Source organism: Lontra canadensis, unplaced genomic scaffold (assembly GCF_010015895.1).
Source record: "Lontra canadensis isolate GAN:19392208 unplaced genomic scaffold, GSC_riverotter_1.0 scaffold86, whole genome shotgun sequence".
In the NCBI taxonomy this organism is placed as follows: domain Eukaryota; kingdom Metazoa; phylum Chordata; class Mammalia; order Carnivora; family Mustelidae; genus Lontra; species Lontra canadensis.
In genome coordinates this window covers 6,270,449-6,279,025 of record NW_022631080.1, presented here as the reverse complement: position 1 = coordinate 6,279,025, position 8,577 = coordinate 6,270,449, and the positions used below count along the sequence as shown (strand labels likewise).

The following is an 8,577-nucleotide window of genomic DNA, read 5'->3' as shown; positions in this document are numbered from 1 at the left end:
CGCATTTAGAAATTTTAAGAGTTTATTTGAGCAAAAATCAATTTGAATCTGGCAGTGCCCAACGAAAAGTGTCTAGGAGCATTCCGCAATCGGAGCCAAGAGAAAGATTTCACAGAGAAAGTGAAGAAACAAAGAAACGATTTGACTGGCTTAAAGCCTTGTTGGCTGTGTGCGCTTGGTTGTCCTTTGGTTTTGATTACATAATCTTGAGGCATTTACAGGCTTACATTTAGTTTGTTTATGTAGGCCGCCACAAAATGAAAGCCACCTCAGTCTAATGGCCTTGTTTAATCAATTTAGCAGTGTCAAGGCCAGTACTTCTCAGGTGGCTAGAGTTCTACACAGACAGGCAGAGGCAGCACCAGTACCATAACTGAATCTACTCAGAAACAAACTTCTAGAACTTATACTTTTCAGGCCTGATTTTTTTTCTGCTCATGAGATAGTGATATTATGTTTAAAGAAGCTCCCCTTCTGCTTTAACCTCGCCACTCAGACCAATAGAATCAAAAGGAAAACTTGACAAAGTTTGGAAAACTAAAATCACAACTAGAATCCTTTTTGTAGCCTTTGCAATACTAGAAACACTTTCCTTTTGTTGTCACCAAAGTCATGGTGAGGGCGAATTAGCATCTGTAGAGTAAAAAGCAAGACCTGAGCTAAGACTCTATAAGTCTAAGAGGAAATGCTTTGGTAACTAGCAGCCCTGTAAAATCACCAGATTTATTCACACTCTGAAGAAGAAGATACATCTGGCTGCCAATACAAACACTGTAGCACACCGAATTTTAAATATTTAAATAAAAATCTATGATGGGGCGCCTGGATGGCTCAGTGGGTTAAGCCTCTGCCTTTGGCTCAGGTCATGATCTCAGGGTCATGGGATCGAGCCCCATATGGGAGTCTCTGCCAGGCAGGGGGCCTGCTCCCCCCTTCAACCCCCGCCTCTGCCTGCCTCTCTGTCTACTTGTGATCTCTTTCTCTTTGTCAAAACAAAACAAAACAAAACAAACCTTGATAATGTCATTTTCCAAAGATTAAAGCACCATATGATTGACTGCACAAGGGAGCAAGAACCCTCCACCCCTTGACTGTGATCAGGTACAAGGAGCAAAGATCATAGGCACTGAGAACTGAGGACTTCTGATTTGGAGAGGGAAGGGGAGGGTGGGTTGTGGAACAAGTTGCCCATGACAGACAGATTTCTTCTCACTCATCACATTTGGCTCTTGAGGCAAGTCAAGAAGATACCATCTTCTCCCATTCTCTCCCCTTCCAGTTTTCTTCCTCCCCTTGACTCCCTGGCCTTCTATGTAAATAAGTAATGTTAACATTAATGTTTAGGTGTACCTGGTGATAAAGTATTTATTACAAATAATAAAGGCCATTATGTGTCTCAAGTTACCAACAAACTTGTGATTTGTGTCTAATTAGTAACCTGTCTTTGGGGTATGATGATATTTGGTCTAAAGCCTACTTATGAGGAAAGGGAGAATTTATGTTGCTGAAAATGAATAGAGAAAAGTGAGGACCTATTTGAGAAAATAAAAATACTAGAAACGAATACGAAAATGAAACCTAGTTGAATAATGTAAGCTAATTCCTTCTGGAATTAAAAAAAATGAAGCTAACAAGGTTTAATTTAAAGTTGAGAGGCACTGGAGTGCCTGGGTGGCTCAGTCGGTTAAGCGTCTGCCTTCAGCTCAGGTCATGATCCCAGGGTCCTAGGAGAGAGTCTCACATCCGGCTCCCAGCTGAGCAGGATGTCTGCTTCTCCCTCTGCCCCTTTCCCTGCTTGTACTTGCTCTCTTTCTCTCTAAAATAAAAAACAAAAATCTTTTAAAAAAATAAAGTTGACAGGTACTAATATAACACTGTATGTTAACTGGAATTTTAAAAAAAGATTTATTTGTTTGTTTGTTTTATTTTATTTTTAAAAAGATTTTATTTATTTATTTGAAAGACAGAGATCACAAGTAGGCAGAGAGGCAGGCAGAGAGAGAGGAAGGGAAGCAGGATCATGACCTGAGCTGAAGGCGGAGGCTTTAACCCACTGAGCCACCCAGATGCCCCTGTTTGTTTTATTTTAGGGAGAGAGAGAGAGAGAGAGAGGCAGAGCACAAGCAGGAGGGGCAGAGGGAGAGGGAGAGAGAAACCCAAGCAGATTCCACACTGAGTGCAGAGCCTGATGCAGGGATTGACATGGGCTTATCACAGGGCTCAATGTCAGGACCCTGAGATCATGACCCTGAGATCACAACCTGAGCCAAAACCAAGAGTTAGTTAACTAACTAACCCTGCCACCCTGGCACCCCAGTAACCTTCTAGGCAGTATCTAGAAACCAGCTTTGTTTATAAATGCTCAATGTAACCCTACAGAATGGCTGACACAGAACTTTGGATTAGCTTAAAGATTAATTGTGAAATGTTTCACGCTGGTCTTTTCTCTTTTTTCACAAGTGAATATTCCACTCTTTAAATCCACAAATAATGATATATGGTTTCAGTCTTAATTAGATGATTTTTTTTTCTTTAAAATCCCTTATGTATTTAAGAATCGATTAAAACTGAGTTATTAAAAGGAGATTTTTTCCAAACAATGATTTTCTTTTTAGTGCAGTGCAATAAGAAAAAATAAGTAACAAAAATACTATCAAATCTAAACTTCTTCAAAGCCATCAAGAAAGTCAGCAAGTGACAATAAAAAATCATAGCTCTGAAATACAGAATTTAGGTGGATTTAAAGCTTCTTCTGCCTGGGAAATCTTTCAGTATATTTGTTGTGCCTTAATATATTCTAAACAGTCAGCTGGAGTTTACTAAGTCCTAGGACCCAAATGAAAAAAAAAAGTTTTTTATTAAAGGGGACAATTCTTTTTATCCCAAGAGAAATAAAATAAATTTGAGTATTGATACAAAAAGAGTCAAACTGAAGAAAACCTCTATGACAGCTCAATCTAGTCTTTTAATATCAGCAACATGAAGGAAGATATTGTACTCATTCCTATTTTATAAATATATACATTAAATAATAGGTAGCATACTATATGTCTAGTCATTCTGTAAATTCTGTATACTTGTCATGGTTTTCACTGTGGTTTCCTTTAACTTATTTTTATTGGGATAAAGTTGGCAGACTTCCATGCTACAACATGAATAAAAATAGTGGCTTTGAGAACTATGTTTGTGATAATATTTTGGAATATATTTTTTAACCAAAATCTTCATATGTTAAAATTACCTTGAATGATGCATTTCAACATAAAAATCTTTATGGATACCTGTCTGGCTCAGTCAGAAGAGCGTGCAACTCCTGATCTTGGGGTCTGAGTTTGAGCCCCATGTTGGATATAGAGATGATTAAAAAAATACATAAACTTAAAAAAATCTTCAGATTATCTGTAGAAGCCTTTAAAGATATTATTTCTGCTATATACACATACAGTCTCCTAACAATTTAGATAGATTTATATGCTGATAAATGTCAAATGAAGATTAAAAGATAAAAAGGAATTTCAGGAAAAAAAAAACTTGGTTGTTCTTATACCACATATGCCATTTATAGTTAAAATAGCAGCCATGGGTTTTGTTTTTTTTTTTTTTTTTAGATAGATAGATCGATGGATTGACAGACAGACACAGAAAGATTTTAATCTATAAAAGCACTGCCATACCGACTTGAAAATAGAATACAAAAATGATACAAATGTTCTAAATATTAAGAACAACTAAAAATGTATTTGAAGTTTCTAAACTGAAGTGAAATGAAACTTATCTGATTATGTGATTGTGTTGCTAAGAAACTTGGTTTGGAAACTTGCTAATAAATTATTGGCAGAAATTCTCATTATCTATTATGTTGTCATCAGAAATAGACTCAGTCAGTTTCTTCAGCAAAGAAACAATGGCTAAACTAATAAAGTGCAGTTTGGTCACCATATATTACAACAAAGTGTGACTTTGTGAAAACAATAGGTCTTAGAGTACGTTAAAGTTAGTTATGGTCTTAAGTTCTTGCTTTAAAGCCAATCTACCCTTGAAACAATTTTATCAGTAAACAAAGATAATGGGGTTTTTGTATCCTGGTGTTTGTATTACCAGCTGTATTAATTTGCTAGGGCTGCCAGGGTAACAGAGGACAATAAACTAGATGGCTCAGAAAAGCAGAAATATATTATCTCACAATTCTGGAGTCTAGAAGTTCAAAATCAAGGCGTTCGCAGGGTTGGTTCCTTCTAAGAACTGTGAGGAAAGGATCCATTCTAGACCTCTCTCTATGACTTATAGACACATCACCCTGATCCCTGCCTTCATGTTCACATGGCACTCTTCCTGTGTGTACATCTCTGTGTCCAAATTTTTTTTTATGACACCAGACATACTGGATTAGGGTCCACCTTAATGACCTCTTCTTGATTACATTTGCAAGGGCAGTATTTCCAAATCACATTCTGAGGTATTAGTACTTAGGACTTCAACATATAATTTTTGGAGAGGACACATTTCGACCTATAACTCAAGTCTTTAACAGACTGGCAATAAGGTAACTCTTGCAGTAGATGAAGCAAGAGGGCAATGTGTTACAGAAATCTTTCAGTGAATTTCACTAGTGGTGCCAACTTTCACCTATCAATGAAATTGAACTTTGGAACAAATAAAAATACTTAAAGGATGTGTTGTGGCAGGTCTTTCCTTGCAGCTGCATCACAGAATCGAAGTGTTGGCAAGAAATATGGATATAAACTTTGAACAAATGCTTTAGAATAGTCTTTACCACAGATACAAAGTTTTGGGAAAATGGAACACCAATCTTAAAAGGAAAAAGGATTTCATGGTCAAGTTAACCCTGAACTCAAACCATCAAATAGTCAATATATTTTGGAACAAAACCTTTGGCTGGGCCTTAATATTAATAGCATCTTCCCAATGATATTCAGATCTTGGACCTGCAGACATGACTAGACAGCTTGCTTCAGTGCAGAGTTCTAACCTGGTTGAAGAAATCTACATTGCTAACTGTCATCTGTTGATTGAGGTCTTCTTCCTCTAGCAACCTGACTGCTCTTGTAGTAGTCCCACTTCCCAGAGTGCTTCTGCATGTTTTAAGTGTTCGTGCTAATGAACTCCTTCAGAGATGTTCTTCTTTGACTTAAATGCATTAGAATAATGGCTGCTGAAGAGGAAGCTCATCTTTTCCCCTCCCCAGGGAAAGGCCATTAAAATTCAGTACAGTCTCTATTCAGAGCCAGCACTCAGGCAGCCAGGAGGGGTAGACAGTCCTCAGTCTCTGGAAGGTAGAGCCCAGGCTACAGTTGCTCTGAGCTTGAATCAAACTTGATGCAGATTCTTGTGCTGCCTCTCCTATCTCACCAACCAGCTACCTCTCACAAGATAAGTCTTCATTTACATTGCAATTATAATTTTTGGTATCAACCAAAAATTTGGTATCAAGCAAACAAACATATAGTTATGATTTGTGGCAAGTTATGTGAAGAGAAAGAAAAAAAATTCTATAAAGAACCTCAGTGTCAACAACTATAAAATGTGATAATATGCTCTATGTTTCAAGGATTAGATGCAACGATGCATGAAAAGCACTTTGCACAGCACCTGGTGTTCAGGAGATGGTCAACAGTGTAAGCCATTTTGATATTAACTTTCTGTTTTGTAATTCCAAACTATAATGTCTTCTGTACTACAGTGTTTGCTGATTTATAGTGATAGATTTGTCTAAGGAATTTATAGTCTATTATTATTATTTACTGCAGTTAATTTACCAACTTGTTATTCAACCCATTGATAAAGAAGAATTAAGTATATGTAGGTTCTATGTCCCAATAAACATATATATGGCTTCTTCTATCCACACCAGTCACAGAGTTCCATTTACTCTACTGCTGCCGGATAGAACTGACAAATTATGTGATATTACCTATATTATTTCCTGCCAAAATGCTAAGGATTGATATTATTTACATCATGCAAAAAATTGGACTGACATCTAAATCTTCCTTGCTAGTTTTCATGATCAGTTATTTACTTAGGTCTATTTTGTTTTCCAGCCATCCTGCAAAGTCTTACTATTTTGATTAACTTCAGCTTGATGCCAATCTTTTGTCCACTTGAAAAGCATTCTTGACCCATGGAACTAGGAGGGAGACTGCTGTCACTGGCAGCCTCTGTGCCATTCTGAGATCATCACTGTGTGGCTGGAAGAGGGCAGAGTGCCTGTGTCTGAGGATGAAAGGATGGAGTTCTCCTTCAGGATATGGCACAAGGCAGACCCAGGGCCTGAGCTGTGCCATGTCTCTGGTCTCTGCTGTTGTTTTCCTGTGCTCATAAAATTGCAGGCAATAATGCAGGTCATAAAGTCATGTGATGTGGAATTATAGGCCTGAGAGGGCTATCTTGTCATACATCTGAGCATGGGACAGTATCTGCTAGAGAATACTACTACTTAAAAATAATAACAATAGCTAAGTTTATTAAATCTTTAATAACGGTCAGTTCTACAAAGCAAAAGATAAACCTCTACCTATCGACTCAAGAATTTCGACAATCCTCCATGTATGTGGGATCCCATACATCCTATGGGATGTACTATTATTCTCAGATGAGCAAACTAAAGCTTGGAGAAGGTACATATGTCCAAGAATCCATTGTAGAGGTGACCTGATCACTGCTTTTTCCCCTAAAATAATGTTGTATATGTATATATTCTTTAGAGTTTATAAACATATGTTATTTCCACTTGATCTTCCTCCTCACAGGCTTGTGACAGTCTGCTCCAAACGTAACTTACTTGCCATCTGTTTCTGCACTTTTCATCAAAGTAACTGGAAAGCCTTATCCATAGAACATTTATCTACATACTTGAAACAAGGGACTTGAGAGTGGGCCTAAATGCGGCTTGTAATTGTCAAACCATATATGCAAATTTAGACTTGGGAAATACAGTCAACTGGCAGAAAGAGACAGAGGGCATCTAATGACTCACTAGGTCCCTTCAGGAGACAGAAGAAAAGACAGCATATTAAAAACTCCTTAAGAAACAGTGAATTCAAGGGTCATGAAGACAGGGGCCTACCTGGCTCAGTCAGAGGAGCCTGACTCTTGATCTCAGGGTCATGAGCTAAACCCCCAAGTAGAGATTACTTGAATAAATAAATAAACTTGAAAAGAAAAAAAAAAGGATCATGAAGGCAAAGACATAGATGGCCCTGCATACAGGAGAAGACAGAGCAAAAGGACCCGGGTGGCTGTTTTCAAAGGTGGAACTCCTTAGAAATACTTCTTTGGTACTCCTTAGAAATACTTCTTTGGTATTTAGAGAGAGGAGGAAATGTTTTATTTGTTTGTTTTTATTTTTGTTCTTTTTTAAAAGGGCAGGGAGAATAAAGAAATTTCCTCCTGAACTTTTCTTGAATGTCAAGTTAATTTACAAGACCTGCATTGACTCCATATCCCTCATTTTGGACTTCCAACAAGCTTTGTGTAATTTTTTTCTTTCTTTCAGAGAACAAGCTACATGAATCTTGGAAAATACTCATAGATATTTTTCAGGGGGATGTAGGTATTGCTAAAACACAAATCAGGTGGTTTTTTACAGGAAACCTAGTCATTGCAATTATATTTTCAAGCTTAGATATATTTCTGGAATATGCCAAGATTTTGACTGCGTCTAGGGATGGACCACAAATGATATTACTATAGAATCACTCACCTACATTCTCTTGTCCAAGGTAGGATTAACAATTTTGAGCCAGAAAATCTGCGTTGAACCTCGTTCTACCACTTACTGACTTTTAGATCTGAGACAAGACACTTTAAGCTCTCTGACCTTGAGATTCCTCATTTATAGAAATGAGACAAATTCTTACTTGCAGAGATTTTTGAAAGATTAAATGACTAAAATACATTAAGGTGCTCTGAATATGATAAAATGATAAATAAATTATAGTTATCAGTACTCTTTACTAACTCTCTCTGGCTTATTTGCCATGGTATGGAGGGACAGTATTCTAAAAACGAATAAGGCAGAACTCTTGACCAATGAGCTAAAAACATACTACACAATGGTAGAAGAACTGACTTTCAATAATCATGTACAACAAATTATTTTTACATCTGGGTAATGTCAAATTCTACATACAATGCCGATGTTAGCTCCCCCCATTTGACCCTCCCATTAAATATTTAGCATAAATAATGACTATATACAGTACAGTGGATATAAATGCTTTATCTACCATGGTCTTCATGCCAAACAGTCTCACAAATAAAGCCAGAGATAAAGTCATTGCTAAAACTAACAGAATGTTCAGTATTATGACCTGGATGTTACTTGAACATTTTGTTAGTCTTAACAATGACTTTATCTTTGGCCAGAACACAGGGTATGAAGAAGATGAAGTTGAAAATGCAGGTCAAGAGAAGATGTGGAAGGTTCTGAATGCCCAGCTGAGAAGTTAGATTTTTTTTCTAGATGCAGAAATCCAATGAAGGAAGAAAGCCATGATGGGTCCCTTTGTTCTGGAAAGATGTACTACTCAAGTCAGTATGGAGACTTTATTGGAG

General features: G+C 37.2%; 1 pseudogene; it reads right to left on the bottom strand.

The window, feature by feature from the left end:
* Positions 1-4,580: 4,580 nt before the first annotated feature.
* On the bottom strand, positions 4,581-5,190 carry LOC116882662 (annotated as a pseudogene).
* Between the last annotated feature and the right edge of the window lie 3,387 nt (positions 5,191-8,577).